A 25194-nucleotide genomic window follows, 5' to 3' on the forward strand; every position below is an offset into this window, starting at 1 on the left:
AAGAAAACGTACAAGTACTGAGGTTAGAAAATGTATTTGGCTGGAAAACAATGTCATTGCTGTCATGTTGTTCCCAAGTGGCCTTGTCTAATGAAAAATCCATTTTTGCGTTTGCTTTCTTATCATTGGCATCAGGTTGTTTAGCTTTATTACTAATTTGCTAGTGATATAGGGAAATTTATGGTTACTATTGCATTTCTTAGTTTCTTATTATTATTTGAAGTTTCTCTTTTTCTTTGTTGCTCTGAATTACATTATTGTATAGTGGTAATGCTATAATTACAGTATTGCTTTATCATGCTTCCCTCACTAATAGAGCTCTATTGTTCTTTTGCACCATAGTTTCATTTCTTAGGAAACAGGGAACCTAGCTAGCTAGTAGCAGACATATCCCAAAGGGTAATTCCTTTTTATCATTTTCCAACAAGATATTCCTGGAAATGGTACGTCTAGAACAAAGTGATTTTTCCAACAAGAGATTTGTGTAATTTTTTTTTCAAATAGGGTGGGTGCTGGAATTAGTAGAAAGCTAGTCGTAGCTTCCAGTCACAATATATAATACCTGTGAACTGCTTAGCAATTTCCGACCAGAGGCTGGTTATAATGTTATATATTTCAAGTGTTTATTTGTTAAAATTATTTATTAATTCTTAAAAAAAAAGTTATATGTCTTTTTATCTAATTTTTTTTTAAAAAAAATTAATTTATATGTCTTTCAATATATTTTAAAATATTTAATAAAAATTTTAAAATACTTCTCTTATTTATCTTGACTATTTTATATCTTAATTAAAAAAAATATTTTAATTCTATTTTAATACAAAGTTGTCTTGTTGATTTTAATAAATATTACTTAATAAAATATTAAGAAAGCACCACGTTTAAGGCACGGGTATAAATTAAAAATAAAGTTAAATAAAATATCTTTAATAATACATAAACCAATTAATGTTCCGTACTGTACCTACACCGAACATGCTGGCAACATCGTTGTCGAATCTGGACAGCTGATCAAAGCCTGGAGATGACGTACTTCTAGGCCGTCGGCATCTCCGACAGGAATCAGAAATATTTATGGCAGAGTTATGATGTGGGGTTGGAGGTACATTACATAGATAGGAAAATTCTATTCAGAATCTAAAAATTTATTTTTCAAAACTCACGTTCCATCAAAATTTTTAATAATTTTAATATATCTCTTTTACCCTCACAATCCACAGCAAACTCTCTTCTCCGATCACTTCTCATCTCTGACCATCATCTAAATATATAAATACATACTTACACATACTTATATATATATATACACACAACATGGCCGCGACCATGTAACTCAGCACACACATATACACTCACACACCTATATAAATATATATATATATATACACATATATATATATACAAGTTCTATGGCCCCGGCCATGGAAACCCCCGCACTTCGCGGTGCGGGGAATCAAGCCTTCCCCTACTGTTGGGAAGGCTTGATTAAATTTGTTTTATTTTAATTAAATTTGTTTTATTTTATTTATTTTATTTTAATTAAATTTTTTTTATTATAATAAAATAAAATAAAAAATAATATAAATAAATAAATTCTAAATATCTGTATTTTAAGTAATTATAAATTAACTAATTTTAAATCATTGTAATTAAGTGTTGAATTTTTAATACTTAAAAAAATTTAAAATTTATTTTATTGAATTACTTAAAAATACGCATGTCTAAAAATCCTATCATCATTTAAAATAATTTTTTTAAATATATATATCGTTACCTAATTCAATAAGATAAATTTAAAAATCCTATCATCATTTAAAATATATTCTTTTTAAATATATGTAATTATAAAAAATATATATTTTAAATGATGATAGAATTTTTAGATATGTGTATCTTCAAGTAATTTAATAAGATAAATTAATTAATTTTAAATTCTTTTAAGTATTAAAAATTCAACACCATAATTTAAAATTTAAAATTAGTTAAATTATAATTACTTAAAATACAGAAATTTAAAAATTATTCATTTGTATTATTTTTTAAATTTATTTTATTATAATAAAAAATTTAATTAAAATAAAAATAAAAAAATATAAAAAGTCTTCTCGATTGCTGGCAGTCGGGGATTTCAGCAATCCCCGCACCTCGCGGTGCGGGGGTTGTTGAAACTCCCGCACCGTGAGGTGCGGGAATTACTGAAAGCCCCGCACCGCGAGGTGCGGGAATTGCTAAAATCCCCGCACCTCGCGGTGCGGGGGTTGCTAAAAACCTCCGCACCGCGATGTGCGGAGATTTTCATGGTCGCGGCTGCCATGGCCACGGCCATGCTTTTGTGTGTGTGAGTGTGTATATATATATAGGTGTGTGTGAGTGTGTGTATATATATATGTGTGTGTGTGCTGGGTTGCTGTGTGTGTATATATATATATGGGTGTGTGTGTGTGAGCTTGCTAGTTGCATGGCTGCGGCTGCCATGGCCGGGGCCATGCTCTATATATATATATGTGTGTGTGTGTGTTTGTGTGTATATGATGTAGGAGGAAAAGAGAGATGCGAGATGATGGTCGGCGATGAGAGGTGATCGGAGAAGAGGGTTGGCTATGGGCTGTGGAGGGATAAAATAGGCATTTTAAAATTATTAAAAATTTTGATAAGACGTAAGTTATAAAGAGTAATTTTTCGGGTTCACGATAGAATTTTCCCATAGATAGATAGGACATGAAATCACCTGTTAAGTTATGTATACATGTTAATGGGTTAATATCACTCGTTTAAGTATGTATGAGGAGGGAGACTAATTTGCTCCCACGCGTATAGCCTGATAATTGAGATTGTACATGTCTTAATTTGGAGAAATTTTAAATTTAGTCATTATATAGTCAGTGTTAGTTTGTGTTCAAATTCTATTGTTGGATTTTGTAATTTAATTTTCTTACAAAAATTTTAAAATTGAGCTATGAAAACTCTCAAAATAAGAAATTTCACATTTTGGTCCAATGAGAGAGTAATTTAGTTCATTTAGTTGTTACCACGATAAATGTGTTTTATCTTTTATTAATATTTTTTTCTAATTTTATATGTAATTATATGCAGTTAAGATAAATAAAATAATGAATAATTAATAGTTTCAAAAAAATTGTTAACTAAATCTCTTAATTACTAAAATTGGTTACAATATTTAGATAATTAATTACTCAAAAAAATTAAGTTTTAAAATGTGCAACTAAAAATAAATTAAACAATTTTTTAAATAATTAAAATTTAATTGATTAAAGACTACAATTTTTTATATTCATCTTGCAAATTCACTTTATTGAATTACTTCAATCTTGATTGATTAAATTATGAATTGTATTAATTAAGTATTTTAATTTACTTATTAATTTTTTTGTCTAAATTTAATAATTAAGTTTATTCAATTAACTTAATACATCGCTTTAGAAGGTAACACCTGATTGATATCCTGGCCAAGAGCATAGATTCAACGATTGGACATCTTGGCCATAGATCCGACGGTTGGACATGGCAGTATCAACGGCACAAAAGGTGAAGACAGATAAAAACTATTCAAAATGACTAATTAGTTAGACTTAGTTCTCAAGAAGAATATGCTCTCTACCACAATATAAATAAATGATTATTGCCAACGATTTCTTCTTAATTAGCTAATGAAATATTAGACTATTTTATAGAGATCCTTAATTTGTAAATTAAATTTTTATATTAATAAAGATAAACAAAATAAATATCTTGCATCTAAACATTTCTCTAAGATTGTGTTTGATAGCATGAAAAATGTCTCATCCAAATAATTGAATTCCATCTTTAGACACACTATATTTTTTTTGGAATTTAATTCCATCGTACAATCAATAAAGTATTTTTTGGTTCTTTTTCATAAAAAATTCCATCTAGGGAGAGATGATTTTTATATAAATTAGAAAATACTTTCCTTTTCACCTAAATGCTATCAAACACAGCCTAGGCATGGAAAATGTCTTATTCAAGAAATTGAATTCCATCTTTGATGTTTGGCACACTATATTTTCTATGAAATTCAATTTTATGGTACAATCATTAAAGTATGTTTTTGGTTCTTTTTCATGAAAAAATTCCATCTAGGAGAGAAATAATTTTTGTTTTTAATGTAAGTTAAAAAATACTTTTATTTTCACCTAAATACTATCAATCACACCCTCACACTAAATATGATCATTTTTAGTAGACCAAACTCTCATGTATAACCCATAATCTCTCCTTTCTTCTCCAAGAGTTAAGATTGTTTTAGCCTTGCAAGCTCTCATGATAAAGAGCTTTTACTCTTCCATTCTGTTCTCTTCCCAGAAGAGCCACTTTGACACTTTTTTTTGTTTTTTTGATACGTTGTTGTATTAATGTGTTGTATTTTATGTTTAATATCATTAAAAGTATCACAAATACATGTTCAAATAACATTTCTGGTGGGCAAAAATGCTCGTTAAAATAAGGTATCATAAATAAAAATATTATTTAAATATTTAATTTTAACATTTAAAATAACATTCGTTCACTTATACATTAACTGGGTAAAAATATTAGAGATAAGGATATAGTGGGTATTTTGCTTACTCCACCGATTAGGCCGAGTGATTTTTTCGATTTAATAAGTATATTTTAGTTTAATTGGTCAGGTAATTTTAGGATCTTTTTTTCTTTATTTCTTAGGGAGCGTTTGTTAATCAATATATGAGATGAAAAAGCTAAGATATGAGATGCATTTCAAACTTCTATCATTTTCAACATGTTTGTTAAACTTATCTGACTATTCTTGAAAAAATTATTAATGAACTTTTATCTTGATATTTCAAGATATGTATATCTCTTCTCTCCCTCAAGATAAGCATATCTTGATCCCTACATATAAGAAGAAAATGACTCATGTGTCCTCTAATGCATTCCAAAGAATTTAACAAACAGGTTGATAAAAATTTTGGAATGCTTCTCAACTTTATCTTGATCATTCCATTTGTTAGTCCGAAAATTATTTCGGGATTATCTTGATACTCACTTATTTTGCTCATTTTAACAAATGCTACCTTAAAAGAGAATAAGTTAAAAATTTTAACTTAATAACATTTTCAATAGATATGTATTAGAATTATTAGTTGGAAAAGACCTTAATTATTTAATAACTTAATGGAGAAGAAATCTGGAGAGAGATAGTCTATGCTTAAATTGTAAAAAACAAAAAAAGGAAAATATGTATGATATGAAATAAAAATGAATAAATGATATTTTATTTTTTAAATAAATACTTTATTAATAAGATTTTATAATCTATAAATATAAAAAATATATATGAAATATATACACCCGTAGAAAGCTTCTCTAAGAAGGAAAAATGTGACCCCCCCAAGGGCACAATTGGATGGCAAATGAGAGAATAAGATCATACTGGAGGCCATCAATGTGGTTCGATTCCTGAGAGAAGCAAACTTGCTTCTTTTTAAGGAAGAATTTTGGTGGTGATATCAGTGAAGTCGACCTCACAAACGCTTGCCACTCAGACACATTTTGTGATTTACCTAATAATAACATTGAGGGGTCGGAATTATTATCTCTAGATTAGTCGAGTGCAAGTTATCAAAAAAAAAAAAGAAAAAATGTGCATGCACATAGAATAAAGGCAATCCCGAAGATGGCAGAGGAAGGACAAAATCAGCCATAATTTCTTACGTTTAACAGACCATCGTAATAGGCTCCACAAGACGGAAGGCCACAAGGCCGTTCTCCCCTTGTACCTACCATACATCTCTTCTGCAAAGTGCATCCATGCCCATGCCCAAAAACACAAATGGAAACTATATTTTTATAATTTTTTATATGATAATTTAAATTTTTTATTAGTTTTATTACACTTTTAAACTTATATTTTTGATTTAATTTAAAATATATATTTTGACTTTTTTTGTGTGTGTATAATAACTCAAATTTTTAGTTATTTTAATCACACTCTTATATTTATATTTTTGAGTCAATTTAATTCATGTACTTTAATGTGTGAAAAAAAAAAAAGATAAAGTAAGTTAAGTCAATTTAACTTTTTTTTTTATACATCAAAGTATAGAACTTAAATTTATTCTAAAATGCTGCTACAGAAGTATAATTGAAATAACAAAAGCTTCAAATTGCAAAATGAAAAAATATTAAAGTGTAAGAGTTAAATTGTCTAAAAAATATAAGTGCAAGAGTGTAATGGAAATAACCAAAAATTTGAATAATACAAATATAGATTTGGTCAAACACAAATCTTTTCAAGTTGGGGGGTTATATGGATAAAAAAGTTTTCTTTTATCAATAATGATTTAGATGTAGCACTATTATGGGTCTCGTTTGCTCAAAATAATATATTACAAGCATAAGAAAAATCACGACACCCCTAAACTTTAGTTATTTAGCTCCAGCACCCCTTAAATATTCAAATTAGTCTAACCAATCCTGAAACCTTCTAAAATTAGCCATGATACCTCCTCAACTTTGGCCCATGAAAAGGTGTCGTGATTAGCGCAAAAAAAAAAAAAGAATATATAAATATATATATTGAGGTAAATTAATATTGACATTTCATGATCTTTAATTATTAAATCCAAACAGCCTTTAAATGTTAAAATTTACCTAACACAATTTGAACTTTGGACCATTGAGAGATGTCAAGGCTAATTTTAAAAAAAAATCAAGACCGATTAAGTGAATTTTAAAATTTAAACAGTATTTATATGTAGGATAAATTTTAACCTATATATATATATATAGATAAAGTTTTGTTAATTTGTGTTTGTGAAATAATAAGCCTTTATATAGCCCTCTTTAGGTTATCAAAGTCCTTCACCTTGAAGGAGTCTATTTTTCTTTTATTTGGATTAAAACGGGTTTAAAACGGCCTTGTCACGAAGTTTTGAAACCTACCGCGGTCCTACGGCGGTATGCTTGTTGCTGCAGACCCGTGAGTCTATTTCCCTTTTATTTCTCTTTTTTTTTTTTTGTGGTACCTTGTGTGTTAATGTGTTATATTTTATGTTTAATGTCATTAAAAAAGTCACGAATTCATGTTCAAATAACATTTCTGATTTGCAAAAATGCTCGTTAAAATAAGGTATCATAAATAAAAATATTATTTAAATATTTAATTTTGATATTTAAAATAACACTAGTTCACTTATACATTAAATGGGTAAAAGTATTAGGAATGATTTAATAAAATTTGATGAATGAAAACTCACCCGTATATATCTAAACTCATCATATTATGTCATTTGTACACAAGGTAATATATTTTAAGAATAATAAAATTTCACTTGAAATGATCATCTATTTCATCCAATAAGGATGTAGTGGGTATTTTGCTTACTCGACTAATTAGCCCGACTGATTATTTCGATTTAATAGGTATAGTTTAGTTTAATTGGTCAGGCAATTCCAAGATCTTTTTTTTTTTTTTTTCTTTCTTAGAAGAGAATAAGTTAAAATTTTCATCTTAATAACATTTTCAATAGACATGTATTAGAATTATTAGTTGGAAAAGACCTTAATTATTTAATAACTTAATGGAAAAAAAATCTTGAGAGAGATAGTCTATGCTTAAGTTGTACAAAAACAAAAAAGGAAAATAGATATGAAACGAAATAAAAATGAATAAATGATATTTTATTTTATAAATAAATAGTTTATTAAAAAATTTCATAATCTGTAAATATAAAAAATATATATGAAATATATACACCCGCAGAAAGCTTGGGCAAGAATAAAAAATCCGCATGCACATAAAATAAAGGCAATCCTGAAGATGGCAGAGGAAGGACAAAATCAGTAAAGCAGTAGAAGAAGCCGCCATAATTTCTTATATTTAACAGACCATCATCGTAATAGAAGGCCGTTCTCCCCCTGTACCTATCGTCCTGTACTCCATCTCGCTATCGATCTATCCCTCAAGAGCTCGCATTCATCTTCTTCTCTCCCCCCCCCCAACCCCCCCCCTCCCCCCTCTCTTCTCGATCTATCTGTCCAGTACTCCATCTCCTGCCGACAGTATGTGACCATCGTTCACCATTTGCCGTCATTCCCCACCATTTCAGTATATTTTATAAAATATAAATATGCACGAACTAAGTCTCTTTATCCTTATATATATAAAAGTAAAATAGTCACTACTAAGAGTTGACTTGCCCAATTTCTCACCTAAATTATGTTGATTTATTTATTTTTTTTCCAAACTATTATTGTGCTCATATTAATTATTTAACAAATTTCAATGTAGCAGGTTTATTGAATATAGTAGATTTCAATATCAAAAAATAAATTATTTAATAATATTTTATTTAATTTATTAAATACAACAAGTTTCAATGCACTAAACCAAAAAGTTAATTATTCAATTTATTAAATATAACAGGTTTCAATGCACCAAAAAATAAATTATTCAATAATATTTTATTCAACTTATTAAATACAATCTTTATTATTATATTTATATATATAAAAGTAGGATAGTCATTGCTAAGAGTTGACTTGCCCAATTTCCCACCTAAACTGTGTTGATTTATTTATTTTTTTCCCAAACTATTACTCTGCTCATATTAATTATTCAATAAATTTCAATATAGCAGGTTTATTAAAGATAGCAGATTTCAATACCAAAAAATAAATTATTCAATAATATTTTATTTAATTTATTAAATATAACAAGTTTCAATGCACTAAACCAAAAAATTAATTATTCAATTTATTAAATATAGCAGGTTTCAATACCAAAAAATAAATTATTCAATAATATTTTATTTAATTTATTAAATACAACAAGTTTCAATGCACTAAACCAAAAAATTAATTATTCAATTTATTAAATATAACAGATTTCAATGCACTAAAAAATAAATTATTCAATAATATCTTATTCAACTTATTAAATACAATCTTTATTATATATATAAAAGTAAGATAGTCACTTCTAAGAGTTGACTTGCCCAATTTCCTACCTAAATTGTGTTAATTTATTTTTTTTTTTTTCAAACTATTACTTTGCTCATATTAAGTATTTAACAAATTTCAATGTAGCAGGTTTATTAAATATAGCAGATTTCAATACCAAAAAATAAATTATTCAATAATATTTTATTTAATTTATTAAATACAACAAGTTTCAATGCACTAAACCAAAAAATTAATTATTCAATTTATTAAATATAACAAGTTTCAATGCACCAAAAAATAAATTATTCAATAATATTTTATTCAACTTATTAAATACAATCTTTATTATATATATAAAAGTAGGATAGTCACTGCTAAGAGTTGACTTGCCCAATTTCCCACCTAAACTGTGCTGATTTATTTATTTTTTTTCCCAAGCTATTACTCTACTCATATTAATTATTCGAAAAATTTCAATGTAGCAAGTTTATTGAATATAGCAGGTTTCAATACCAAAAAATAAATTATTCAATAATATTTTATTTAATTTATTAAATACAACAAGTTTCAATGCACTAAACCAAAAAATTAATTATTCAATTTATTAAATATAACAGGTTTCAATGCACCAAAAAATAAATTATTCAATAATATTTTATTCAACTTATTAAATGCAACAAGTTTCAATGCACTAAAAATTGAATTATTCAATTTATTGAATATAGCAATTTCAATGCATCAAAAAATAATTTATTATTATATTATTATATATATAAAAGTAGGATAGTCATTGCTAAGAGTTGACTTGCCCAATTTCCTGCCTAAACTGGGCTGATTTATTAGCAGATTTCAATATAAAAAAATAAATTATTCAATAATATTTTATTCAACTTATTAAATGCAACAAGTTTCAATGCACCAAAAATTGAATTATTTAATTTATTGAATATAGCAATTCCAATGCATCAAAAAATAATTTATTTAAACTTATTAAATACAACAAGTTTTAATGCACCAAAAAATGAATTATTCAATTTATTGAATATAACATTGTCAAACAAAAAAAAGTTATTTAATTTATTAAATACAATAGATAAATATTTAAGAATTAAGAAATAAAAAAATATATATCTTACACATTAAACAACAGATAAAATTACCCTCCAAACTAGTGGAACGTCTTTAGAACCTATTTGTCAAACAAAAAAAAATTCAAGCTCCTTATGGCATCTAAATACAGCATATAGTGATTAAATAAAATATATAATTATTTAATTATGATTTATTCAATTGATTAAATACAACAATTTTAATACATCAAAAAATAAATTATTCAATTTATTGAATATAACAGATAAATATTTAAAAATCCAACAGATAAATATTTTTTGGTGCAGGTTCCAATGCACGAAAAAATAAATTATTCAATAATAATTTATTCAACTTATTAAATACAACAAGTTTCAATACATCAAAAAATGAATTACTCAATTTATTGAATATAGCAATTCCAATGCATTAAAAAATAAATTATTCAATTTATTGAATACAACAAATAAATATTTAGCAATTAAAAAATAAAAAAATATATCTTACACATTAAACAATAGATAAAATTACCCCTCCAAACGAGTGGAATGTCTTTGGAACCTGTTTGTCAAACAAAAAAAATTTCAAGCTCCTTCTGGCATCTAAATACAGCATATAAATATTTAGGAGTTAAAAAATAAAAAAATATATCTTACACATTAAATAGCAAATAAATATGATTGATGATAATTTCAATGTTAATTCAATATCTTACATTCAATTTATTGAATACAACAATTTTAATGCATCATAAAATAAAGGTTAATGATGGTTACAATGTTAATTCTTCAAACAAATAAATATTACCGAATGTACAACTATCAATTAAAACTAAGAAGGCGGAAACTTAATAAGTTGACTGTGCTAATTTTTTTTTCCCAAACTATTACTCTGCCTACATTCAATTTATTAAATACATGATGTTTCAATGCACCAAAAAATGATAGTTTCAATTCCATTAGATATGTTTTCCTAATGCTTATTATGGTTCTCATTAGTGAATTTTATACAGTGAAATAATTTACATTGTGTGAAAATAAATCTCCATAACAAAAATGACGTTATTTTGTCCACATAGATATGTGGACTTCAAGCAATTTGTGTGATATATATAAATAAGAAATATTATCATATTGTAAAAAAACACAACTCATTGATAATAAATTAAATACAAATGCACATAAATCATTGAAAATCATGAATATGGACAAAAAATGCCACTTCACATTCCCTGTGCTTCCATATGTCATTTAAGTCATGTATTCATGCATCGTCTTCCCATGCATACAGCTGTTGGTGAATTTAATTGATCCAATTTTTATTTCTACATATTCCTTCGGCATATCTAAATCATTTTATTGGCAGATTATCTCCTATATTTGTTCCATCCTAGAACTATCTCTTCACCACAATTTAGTTCTATAGATTTTTTAGAGAAAGGAATTCTGAACTTTTGGCTTTTTCGAATTTTTGCTGAAAGTTGACTTACAGGATGGCAGAGCTTCGTTCTAAATCAATAAAGCGTGCAAGGGTGTGTGTACAGGAAATAGGTAGATTCATTTTTTCCTGTTTTGTCCAAGGAATTGGTTTAAATTCGTAATCAAGAACTGGACAGAATATTATGAACAATCCCATTATATATATTTTCCTAATGCTTATTATGGTACTCAATATTGATAAATTAATCTTACAAATCAGTATCTTTTAACTCATTTAACTGCTTCCACCTTACGTTGCATGTGCTAAGTCCGATTACATTTATGAACATTCTAATGGCTTCATGCTACCAATTATTGTTTTTTCTTTTCTTTTTTTATGTTTTTCTTTTTTATAAATTTTTTTCGTGTTTATTTTGTATTTGCACTAATAAAGTGATAAATAATCCATTTGTTGTGACGCTTTTGTTGTGTAGACTATGCACAGGATCAAGCAAACAATACATCACATTCATGGAATCACATGGGTGAGAAATACTTACCTGTTCCTGTAAAAATTAATTTTTAGAATTACATGCCGATGAATCATCTGTGAATCTGAGGTGCTATTTGAATGACGCTCGCAGGAGGCCCTTCTGTTCTGCAACAGATATCAAACCCACGTGAGGGGACCGGTCAGTTTAAAGAATGTCGGGTCAATGTTGGCTCGCAATTGAAAAATACAAGTGAATATCAGACACGCACTCCGTTAAGTGTGATAACCAACGGCATTATGATTTACAAATTTGTTTTATTTTTTCCAACCACCAAATTGTCTACAATTTTCACTAAAATATCTTTCATGTTACAATTGTTGAAAGGGGTCGGGATGAAAATTCGTGTTTTCGTAGTCCCGTTTCGATTTCTGGCAATAGGCAACGCCAACAACGCAGTGGCACGTTTGCGACTTTAGGCACGTTGTCGTCCGGCAAACACAACATAAGCAATGGACGTTTTGTCAGATCTATGCCCTCGATAGGATGCTCTACTTTAGATTATGGTGCATCGGAAATAAACTTTCAAGAAAATGATGGTTTACCAGACACAGGTTATTCTTAGATTTTTGATTTATTCCATTTAAAAAAAAAAGAAAAGGTTTATTTTTTCAATTAATTCTTATTGCATCCCATCTTCATGCTGTATCTAACGAAGATTTCTATATATTCACTTGAAGGTTCTGAACCTTCAAGGAATTTTGTTCAAGGTTCCATAAATCATGGCAATTCACTAGACGGTAATATTTATTCATTCTCTTTATTTCTAACTTATGTATGTTAAATCCGTGGAAGCTGTTATTTTTTCCTTTTATTTTATAGCCCTTTGTCTAATTGGTTATGCAGGTGGCGATGTTCTTTGTTCGGACATTCAGCCAACAGGTTAGTTTTCATCTTCTAATGTTTTCTTTATAGAATAGACAACTAGGTTTAAATTGCTTAGAACAGATCTATAAATATTAAAAGAACTTACCATAACTCTGTTATGCTGCACTAATCGATGAGCCATTACATGTTCTGTAGATCCTTTGGAATTAGTGTGTTCGAAGAGGTTCTTTTTTCTTTTTTTTCTTCCCACTTTTACTGTCTTCTTCGTTCTCCCCCTGCTCTCCTTCGAAAGATCCACCTGAATAAAGCTAAAAAAAAATAGAAGAACATCTAACATAAGCAAAGTTTATTTTCATCTACTAGAAACAGATGTAACGACTAAATCAAAATATTTTCAATGTCCTTATACGAAAAAATTACCCATGCATCCAAACGAGTGGAACGTCTTTGGTTTTTGTTTGTCAAAACAAAAAAAAAAATTCAAGCTCCTTGTGGCATCTGAACTTCGTCGGCCATTTTTCTGTAAAGATCTGGCTTGCTTCCACGGTTTTCCAGAAGAAAAAGAAATCCCAGGACGATGGTGGATGGAAGTGGTGCCTTCGAATTAATTTTCCTTTCTTTTTTTGCCCAAATTCGGGTAACAACGCATCTGTTGAGGATAGCTTTGGCAGATCTGGGAGCAATCACACTCAGAATAGGTATTAATGTCTCCGATTATGAAGATATCTGGATTTCGAGAGAGGATGTTGATTGTTTCGGCTAGATATGTGTGTAGATCCATGAGGATTTAGGGTTTGTGGGAAGGGGGTGATGGTGTGTATAATGTGTAAAAAATTAGGTTCTAGAATGCTCATCACACATGAGCGTGGAGTATGGACTGGAAGGATGTTGGTTAATGCTTTATTCCTTTTTTTTTAATGAACCATTCATTTACACTAATTATATCTTTTGTTTAGCTTGTGACTGTTTCGCGGAATGTTTATATTTAAATATTTAAGCAACGTTTCAAATTTAAAAAAAAAAAAATTCATATAACATTAAAATTATTAAAATTAATTTTTTGAACAATAATATTTGTTCACGCTCAACCCTATGTGTAAGGTTTTTATGTTGCTTACAATAAATTAAAAGAACAAAAAATGGAAATTAATTTTCTTTTTGCGATGCTTCTTGCTAAGGAAAAATATAGAGTTACTAATATAATAATTCTAAATGAGATAGAAGCTTTGTATGTATTTTTTTATTACTCTCTCTTCCTTTATTTTTTATTCTTATTTTTTGCTAATAAAATCTTATATCGATTATGTTATCGTTCAGAATATGCTGATATAGGAGATTCCAATAATAAATGCGAGTTTTGCAGAGCCATATTCTGGTACGAGAAAAGGGTGGGAAAACATTACAATACCAAAAAACCTAAAGTTCTCTTTGTGTTGCATGCAAGGCAAAGTAGAGCTCCCTCTCATGCATACTTCGCCTCAAGTTCTTATTAATTTATTTTATTCTAATAACAATAAAAACAAGCATTTCTTGGAAAACATACACATCAATGGACAGAAAGATTGACACAATTGTCCATCATGATAAATTCCCTCGTATCTTTAGATTGCATGGGCAAAACTATCACATGATCGGTAGTTTGTTGCCAACGGAAGGATCTACACCAAAGTTTGCTTAGTTATACATATACAACACTGCGAATGAAGTTGCAAACCGTATGAACGTTGTTGGGTAAGCAATCTTATAAATAAAAGTTTGTTATGTCAATATTATTTTAATATGATATTCCAACATCATTTTTAAATTTTCTATTCCTTCATATGAATGTTGTTGCATCTTTGCTCTTGCCTAGTGGTAGAACAACCCATTCAAGATTTGCGATCCCTCTGAATCTGACTAAAGACTCAACATGCAACATTAAACATACGAGTTCATTAGTTGAGTTGATATTAAAGACGAATCTTATTATTTGGGATGAAGCCCCTATGATGCACACACTACAAGAAAAATCAATTTTAGTGATAGAAAAATCCATCACTAAAAACAGAAAATTCATCATTAAATTTTTAGTGACGAGGTAAAAATTCATCACAAAAAAGGGCGTCACAGAATTTTAGTGACAGGGTTGAGCAATCCCGTCGTAGATCTGTGACGGGCAAGCTTTCCCATCGCATATTTGTGACGGGTCACCCGTCACAGAGACTCGTCACAGATCATTTAAAATAATAAAAAAAATAAAAAATAAATATTAAAATTAATTTTAAAATAAAATAAAACAAATATTTATCTAATTTATAATATTAATTCTCAATATTTGAATTGAAATTTTATTTCTTCTTTTTATTGTTTTATTTTAGATAAAAATCTTAAAATAGTGTGCTCTACATATTTTATAAAAACAAAATAATATTTTTCTTAAATACTATTTTAATTTTTAGTATTTAATTACCTGCATATTTGAATTAAAATAATTATCTAATTTATTTCATATGTTAGTTTTAAATATTTGAATTGAAATTTTATTTATTATTTTTAATGTTTTATGTCAAATAGAATTTTTTGTATTTTTTAATGTGTATATTTTATTTATAACAATAAAAGTAAACTGTATTACATTTAAAAGTAAACTATTAAAAATTACAGTATTACATCAATATTTCTTATGTATTTTATTTAAAATTACAGTATTATATTTTAATTAAAAGAAAAAAAATTTCAATTAAAAAAAAACACAAATAACCATTAAACTAAACTAATACAAAATAACTATAAGTAAACTAAAACAAAATAACTACAACTAAACTAACACAAAATAATCATTAAACTAAACTAACACAAAATAACTAAAACTAAACAGCACAAAATAACTAAAAATAAACAACACAAAATAATTACCTCATTGAATGAAAAAGTGGCGGCAATGGCACTGGAGCAGTAACAATACTGGTGGGAGACAATAGCTATAGAAAAATCAAGAGAACCAAGGGGGGAATAGAGAAATGGCGTCGGAATAGGGGGAAAAGGGCGAGAAGGAGTGAGAACCAGAGAAAGGAAGGGGGAGAATGGCTGTTCGGGAGGGGGGTTTTAAACTTAAATTAGTGACGGGCGTGCCAGTCCCGTCACTGATCAGTGACGTGCAAGGCAATCCCGTCACTAAATTTTGTGCTATGTTTTTTGTAATGGATTTCCGTTATTAAACCCGTCACAAATTAGTGACGGGTGGGCTCCCGTCACTAAATTATGATTTTCTTGTAGTGACAAATACTGTTTTGAGGCACTTGACAAAAGTCTACGAGATATTATGAGATTCAAAAATCCATTAAGTTTAGACCAACCATTCGGAGGGAAAATTGTGGTGTTTGGTGGGGATTTCAGACAAATTTTACCAGTCATATCGAAAGGTAATAGGCAAGATATTGTGCATGAAACAATTAATTCGTCTTATTTGTGGCGACATTGCAAAGTGTTGAAATTGACAAAGAATATGAGACTCCAAAATCTCATTAATAACAATCACAGTGTTTACTTGAAAGAATTTTCTGAATGGATATCAAGCGTGATGGGATTTTAGGTGGCCAAAATGATGGACATGCAACTGTGGAAATACCGGATGATATTTTGATACATGGGTCTGGTAATATGATTGAATCAATTGTTGAGACCACTTACCCGTCATTTTCAGACAACGTTGGTACATCCTACTTGTAAGGTAGGGTCATTCTTGCACCAACATTGGATGTCGTTGAATCTATCAACGATTACATGGTTTCTATTAGTGATTGTGAAGGAACAACATACTTCAGTTCAGATACAATTTGCAGGTCAGATACAAATATTGATTTGTTGGAAGATCTTCATTCTGCAGAATTTTTAAATAGTATCAAATGTTCTGGTGTCCCTAACCACGAGTTGAGACTAAAGGTTGGTATTCTGGTTATGTTGTTGAGGAACATTGATCATGTAACGCTCCGTAAATAGCAATTAAATTTAATTTTGGGATAATTTGACTTAAAAGAATTATTAAAATAATTTGTTGGTATTAAATAAAAATAAATTATGTGATTTTAAGGAAATAAGAAATTAAGATAATTAATTTTGTTATTTTAGGAATTTCTGAAATTAGAAAAAAATTGAAATAAATTAATTTGTGTGATTTTTAGAAGTTTCGGGCATTACTGTATTTAATATAGGGGAGGGGAAAGTGTGATTTATGGAAGTTAAGGGTGGTTGGTGTGAATTGCGGAAAGGCCGAAAAGTCACCTTAAATATAACATATCTCATATATATGTTGAAGAATGCGTGCGGGCGCGAGCGGGTCGCCCGCGAGGGCGACCCGGCTGCGGACGCGGGATCGAATCTGCGGGCAGGCGCGCAAGGCTGAGGGATTTTGGCTGATTTTAATCAGCCTTGGACGTCGAAACGACGTCGTTTCGATAAGGCGGTGGCCTCTCCCAGCGGTTGGCCCTGAGCTACCACATGGCGCCTTCTCCTTCTTTCATTTTGCAGCCGCATTTTAGCCCGATTTCGAGCATGATTTTGAGCAAACAAACAGTATAAAAATTACAGAGAAGCAGCAGCTCGCAGGAGAAATTGAGAGAATTTTGGAGCCAAAAATTCAAATTAAATCCCTTTTAATTCCTGATTTAATATTCCAGGTATGTAGTCAAGCTAATAATTAATATTTTCTACGATCGAAATTTTGTTTAGAGCCCAATTTTATTAATTTTGTCAATAATTTGGATTTTACAGTTTGTATAACTTTGACTGTGATTGGTCAAATCGAGCATAAGGCTATCTTCGGAAAGGCAAGTTCTCTATACCCTCATTGTCGATTCTTTCGATGTCAATTTATTTGACCTCCCTTCGTTGATTTCGGATGTTAATAAATTATGGAATTTAAAACGGTTTGTTTTAAAATTTAATTTATTAAATTGGTCTTGAGAGTTTTATTCGTTGGTTGCCTACGAGGGTTTGTGTCATCCCCAAGCCTGTGGGAATGATGTTGTACTCACCCGGGCTAGGTTCTTAGCTGTTCGGGTATGATTATAGCTTTTGGTTGTTATAGGCTAAAGCGGTTGGGCAGTGGGGATAAGGATTAGCTGTTCGGTGACGATGTGACTATTGTACGGTCTATCTTAGGCCGTCGGCTGGTCTTTTCTAGTCACTGACTGCTGACCGGTGCCAAGCACTGTTGACTGGCTCTGCCATTACGTGATTATAGCATGATCTGGTATCATTTTATTCTTGTAGCATGGTTTGGTATGCACATGGGTACGGGCTGCATGTTGGGATTATCATGATTTGGTTATGCTTGATCACAGACATTCTAGATTGGTCAGGTTGCATCCAGCACGGGCATATGCATCGCGTGTGATTTACTGTATGGGCGGAGCGTGGCCTGATGCTTGGACGTATGGGTGCCTTGTATCACGTTGATGCTCATTACGCCATTGCATTTTATATGCATTGCATGGTTACTGGTAGCATTTAGTTCTCGAACGGGAGTACCGTTCCGAGGGAGTCTATGGCTCGGCTGTCGGGAGTACCGGTAGGGATACGGGTGACGGGAGTACCACCTCGGGACAGTGCGCACAGGTTTATTGGAGATCTATGTTGCCTTTCAGGACAGCAGCAGGTTGGTGTGGGACTTGGGTGCCAGGTGTTTTATGTGGGCCCCGAGACCGGTATGTGTTTTATTATGGTGCACTGTTGCGTTGTTGCGTCACATGGCTTGTGTGTATATTTGAGTTTATATTTGGGGTAATCTCCTCTTCTGTTTTATTTACAGCCTTCCTTTTCTTGTAAACTTGCTGAGTCTTGCGACTCACCTTGCTTTCCATCATTCCTGGTAAGGGTAAAGCAAAAGTCGATGACGATGACCGCGCCACCTAGTAGCCAGCCGTGTCGGTAGGGTGTACAATTAGCTGCCCACGTCTTCTCTAATGTTTTGTTAGGAGTTCTGACTCTCATTTTTTACTGTGCCTGGCTGTTCCTTGTATCTTTTATTTGTTGGCACACGTGTCTGTATATTTTGATATACTCCTTGACTGCTGTTCCAGCAAGGTACTTGTGGGCGTGCATGTATTTTGTTTTGCTTCCGCTATTGTATTTTTCGTATGTATGCATGCTAGAGTATTTTTATCTTATGTCTATTTCTATTTCCTCTATGTAAGCGCTTTCGTTCGGATAGACCGGGCGGTTGGGATATCTGGGCAGGGGTGCTTACAATGTTGGTATCAAAGCGTCATTGAGTCAATTTGGGGGACAAGTAATTGTACACCAAGGCTGTTAGGTAGAGTTAGAGTGTTAGGTCGTGTCCTTAATTTTGAAATGTGTCCTAATTAATTTTGGTTATGTAGGACTCATGGACACACGCCGTGGACAAGGTCGTGGTAGACCACCAACGCGAGGTTGAGGGCACCTTGTTCCTACTCCTGAGGTACAGGCGACGGATACAGGAGATGAGAGACAGCCAGGGCTCCGGACATGCAGGAGACATTGGCAGGTCTTCTACGGGCCGTAGACGTACTGACGGCATCTCAGTTATGTCAGGAGCGCAGTCATGATGGTAGGACCGCTACGGCCCAAGCGTCACATTCAGGTACTCCGAGAGCAGGGGATAGTTCTGGTGCTACATTACTTAAAGATTTTATGGCCCTACGCCCACCAGAGTTTAGTGGAGGCGCCGACACGACAGAGGCCGAGAATTGGCTACTGGCTATGGAGAAGCATTTGTGATCTATAGGCTATGCAGAGGCCCATAGAGTTCGACTGGGGACCTTCCTGTTGCGAGGAGACGCCGAGCAATGGTGGGAGACCACCAGACAGCGATATGGTGATAGGGACCCGACATGGGCACAGTTTGTCACGGCGTTCAATGAGACTTATGTACCGGCTTGGGTCAGAGAGCAGAAGGTGTTCGAGTTTGTTGACTTATAGTAGGGGAGCAAGACAATCACACAGTACGAGACTGAGTTCGTGGCGTTATCTCGTTATGCTCCAGAGTTAGTGACCCCTGAGTCTCGCAGAGTCAGCAAGTTTCAGAGGAGGCTATGACTATAGATTCGTCACGCCATGGCTGGTATCGAGGCACCCGACTTTCCTACGGCTGTTCAGCGGGCCCACGCAGTGGAGAGGGATCGATTGGAGGCACGATCAGATCAGTCAGTCATGAAGAGTGCAGGGAGCAACAGTAAGAAGAGGAAGTGGGATGCGGGCAGTAAGAGTTTTGGGCTTCCACAGTGCTGATAGTGCGGGCAGAGACACCAAGGTCAGTGCCAGGATGTACGTCGGGACGTGTGTTATCGCTGTGGTCAGCCGGGTCATTTGAAGAGAGACTGTCCACAGGGGCCCAGACCGACTACATCGGCCCCACTAGCTACACCGGCCACAGGGCAGGATGTCATTTGCTTTCGCTGTGGACAGAAGGGCCATCGAGCGAACGTATGTACCCAGCCAGCACAGATTGGAGGGCCACGGATGGGAGGTGTAGGGCCTAGACCAGCTCAGAGACAGTTTACACCTAGGGCACAAGGTCCAGGAGCACCACTACCCCTACCAGCAGCACAGCGCCCAGGGCCCACAAGAAGGGTACAGATGCAGGGTAAGGCGTTTGCGGTGACAGCCGCCGAGGCAGCTGAGGGCAGGGATACGGTACAAGGTATACTTTCTCTCCATGGTCATGATGTACGTGCCTTATTTGATACAGGTTCTACCCACTCTTTCATAACACCCCATCTGTTGCATAAGATCTCGATCCCGTGTACCCCCTTACCTTATGATTTGTCTGTTTTGACACTGGGAGGGACGGTATTGTTGGGGAGTGAGATGGTCAGGGATTGCGAGATAGGGATTCACGACCAGGTATTTTTAGGGGGATCTTATTATTTTGGCAATCCAGGATTTTGACTTACTGTTGGGTATGGATTGGCTCTCACGGCACTATGCTCGAGTTGATTGTCGACGAAAGGTGATTTCATTTGAGCACCCGGAGAGACTAGTTGTTACATACCGGGGGGTAAAGCCTGTGGTGACAACACCGATGATATCGGTTATGCACGCCGATAGGCTTATACGACGTGGGTGTGAAGCCTATTTTGTATTTGTGACTGTAATAGATGGGGAGAAGAAGGAGTTGGCTGCCTATCCTGTGGTGCGAGACTTTCCAGATGTGTTCCCAGATGAGTTGCCGGGACTACCATCGCACCGGGAGATTGATTTTGCAGTCGATCTGATGTTAGGTACGCAGCCCATTTCCAAGACTCCTTACCGTATGGCTGCCAATGAATTAAAAGAACTCAAGGTCCAGTTGCAAGATCTTTTGGAGAGGGGGTTTATTCGGTCGAGCACATCGCCATGGGGGGCTCCAGTATTATTTGTGCGTAAGAAAGACGGGTCTATGCGATTATGTATAGATTACCGATAGCTTAATAAGGTAACAATTAAGAATAAGTACCCCCTACCCCGTGTGGATGATTTATTGGATCAGTTGCATGGTGCATCGGTGTTTTCCAAGATAGATTTGCGGTCAGGTTATCATCAGGTGCGGGTCAAAGATGAGGATATCGCGAAGACCGCATTTCGTACACGTTATGGCCATTATGAGTTTGTGGTCATGCCATTTGGGCTGACCAATATACCTGCAGTATTTATGGATCTGATGAACAAGGTGTTTAAGGAATATTTGGATTCCTTTGTCATAGTTTTCATTGACGACATCCTAGTTTACTCACCGAGCCCTGAGATACACTAGGCGCATCTAAGCGTGGTTCTGTAGAAACTCAGAGATGAGCAGTTATATGCCAAGTTTTCGAAATGTGAGTTTTGGCAGACCCGAGTGGTATTCTTGGGACACGTGGTCTCAGGTGAGGGTATCTCAGTAGACCTAGAAAAGACTAGAGCCGTGATGGATTAGCCGAGACCGGTTACAGTGACGGAGATTCAGAGTTTTCTTGGCCTTGCTGGGTATTATCGACGATTCATAGAAGGCTTTGCACGGCTTGCATCACCCATGACGAAGTTGACAAGGAAGGGTGTCAGGTTTATTTGGGACGAGTCTTGCGAGAGGTCCTTTTAGGAGTTGAAGCGGCGTTTGACTTCGGCGCCAGTACTGACGATACCCATGAGTGGTGAGTTGTTTACTGTATATAGTGATGCCTCGTATGTAGGGTTGGGATGTGTTTTGATGCAGGACGGCCGAGTGAATGCTTATGCATCCAGACAATTGAAGAGGCACGAAGAGAACTACCCTACACATGATCTGGAGTTAGCGGCCGTAATGTTTGCCTTGAAGATTTGGAGACATTATCTTTATGGTGAGAGGGTCCAGATTTACACCGATCACAAGAGCCTTAAGTATCTTTTCTCACAGAGGGAACTCAATATGAGACAACATCGTTGGTTAGAGTTGCTTAAAGATTATGATTGCGAGATCCTCTATCATCCAGGTAAAGCCAATGTGGTTGCAGATGTATTGAGTTGCCGTGGAGCATCAGTTGCAACTATGATGGTGTAGGAGTGGTTCTTACTGGAGTAGATGAGTGATCTTACTATCTCAGTGGCATCAAACAACCCTACACTCTATTGTGCTTCCATGAGTATCCATTCGAATCTTGAGGATCAGATTCGCGATCGACAGCGACAGGATGTGGAGCTTGGCGAGATCATGGCTAATATGGAGAGATTTGGGCCGATGGGGTACAGCCTAGAGGGACGATGGCTTGTTATTGTTCCGTGGGCGGATTTGTGTGCCGAGTGACAGTGATATCAGGCAGAGGATCCTAGAAGAGGCTCATCGTTCTCCCTATATTATCCATCCTGGGGCAATGAAGATGTATCAGGGCTTACGGTGTCAATATTGGTGGAGCGGCATGAAGAAGAACGTAGTAGAGTTTGTATCGAGGTGTTTAGTGTGCCAGCAAGTCAAAGCTGAGCACCAGAGACCCGCGAAATTGTTACGACCTCTATCTGTGCCGGAGTGGAAATGGGAACGTATAGCTATGGATTTCGTCTCGGGATTGCCGCGATCTAGCCGGGGGTACGACTCGATATGGGTGATTATCGACCGGTTGACTAAATCAGCGCATTTTCTACCTGTCAAGAAGACCTATCCTATTCATCGACTGGCCACATTATACATTGATGAGGTGGTGAGACTGCACGGAGTCCCAGTTAGCATTGTATCAGACAGGGATCCTCGATTTACCTCACGATTTTGGGAGGCATTGCAGAGTGCTATGGGGACCCAGTTGACTTTCAGTACAGCCTTCCACCCTCAGACTGACAGGCAGTCGGAGCGGACCATACGAACTTTGGAAGATATGCTCCGCGCCTGTGTATTAGATTTCTATGGGAGCTGGGATGATCATTTATCGCTAGTGGAGTTTGCCTACAATAATAGCTTCCATGCCAGTATTGGGATGGCACCATTTGAGGCGTTATACGGGCGACTGTGTAGATTACCGCTTTGCTGGACCGAGATTGGGGAGCGAGCATTGCTTGGACCGGAGTTGGTAGAGCAGACGATAGAGAAGATCCAGTTGATTCGGGCTAGGATGAAGGCAGCTCAGGATCGTTAGAAGAGTTACGCAGACAAACGATGCCGGGATTTGGAGTTTGATGCTGGTGATCATGTTTTTCTTCAAATCATGCCAATGAGGGGTGTTCGACGCTTTGGAGTATCTGGTAAGTTGAGTCCTCGCTATGTGGGACCATTTGAGATATTTGAGCGAGTTGGACTGTTGGCTTACCGGTTAGCTTTACTTCCTCAGTTAGCCCACGTACATGATGTCTTTCATGTTTCTATGCTTCACAAGTACGTGGCAGATCCTGGGCATGTTATTGATTATCACCCTCTCGTGGTGCAAGAGGATGCGTCATATACCGAGTTGCCTGCTAACATTGTGGATTGGAAAGAGAAAGTGCTCCACGACCGTACGATTCCCTATGTGAAGGTCCAGTGGCAGCGACATACCCCTAAGGAGGCTACCTGGGAGCTAGAGGAGGACATGAGGCGACTTTACCCTCAATTGTTTGCCTAGCCAGGTACGAATTTCGGGGACGAAATTCTTTTAAGGGGGGGAGGATTTGTAACGCTTTATAAATAGCAATTAAATTTAATTTTGGGATAATTTGACTTAAAAGAATTATTAAAATAATTTGTTGGTATTAAATAAAAATAAATTATGTGATTTTAAGGAAATAAGAAATTAAGATAATTAATTTTGTTATTTTAGGAATTTCTGGAATTAGAAAAAAATTGAAATAAATTAATTTGTGTGATTTTTAGAAGTTTCGGGCATTACTGTAATTAATATAGGGGAGGGGAAAGTGTGATTTATGGAAGTTAGGGGTAGCTGGCGTGAATTGCGGAAAGACCGAAAAGTCACCTTAAATATAACATATCTCATATATATGTTGATGAAGGCGTGCGGGCGCGAGCGGTCGCGCGTGAGGGCGACCCGGCTATGGACACGGGATCGAATCCGCGGGCAGGCACGCGAGGCTGAGGGATTTTGGCTGATTTTAATCAGCCTTGGACGTCGAAACGACGTCGTTTCGGTGAGGCGGTGGCCTCCCCCAACGGCTGGCTGCGCCCTGCCACGTGGCGCCTCCTCCTCCTTTCGTTTTGCAACCGCATTTTAGTCCGATTTCGGGCGTGATTTTGAGCAAACGAATAGTAAAAAAATTACAGAGAAGCAGCAGCACGTGGGAGACATTTTGAGAGAATTTTGGAGCCAAAAATTCAAATTAAATCCCGTTTAATTCCTGATTTAATATTCCAGGTATGTAGTCAAGCTAGTAATTAATTTTTTCTGCAGTCGAAATTTTGTTTAGAGCCAAATTTTATTAATTTTGTCAATAATTGGGATTTTGCAGTTTGTATAACTTTGACCTCAGTTGGTCAAATCAAGCCTAAGGCTATCTTCGGAAAGGCAAGTTCTTTAAACCCTCATTGTCGATTCTTTCGATGTCAATTTATTTGACCTCCCTTCGTTGATTTCGGTTGTTAATAAATTATGGAATTTAAAACGGTTTGTTTTAAAATTTAATTTATTAAATTGGTCTCGAGGGTTTTATTCGTTGGTTGCCTACAGGGGTTTGTGCCACCCCCAAGCCTGTGGGAATGATGTTGTAGTCACCCGGGGCTAGGTTCTTAAATGTTCGGGTATGATTATAGCTTTTGGTTGTTATAGGCTAGAGCGGTTGGGCAGTGGGGGCAAGGATTAGCTGTTCGGTGACGATGTGACTGTTGTACGGTCTATCTTAGGCCGTCAGCTGATCTTTTCTAGTCACTGATTGCTGACCGATGCCAAGCACTGTTGACTGGCTCTGCCGTTACGTGATTATAGCATGATCTGATA

This window comes from Diospyros lotus, chromosome 4, assembly GCF_014633365.1.
Source record: "Diospyros lotus cultivar Yz01 chromosome 4, ASM1463336v1, whole genome shotgun sequence".
In the NCBI taxonomy this organism is placed as follows: Eukaryota; Viridiplantae; Streptophyta; class Magnoliopsida; order Ericales; family Ebenaceae; genus Diospyros; species Diospyros lotus.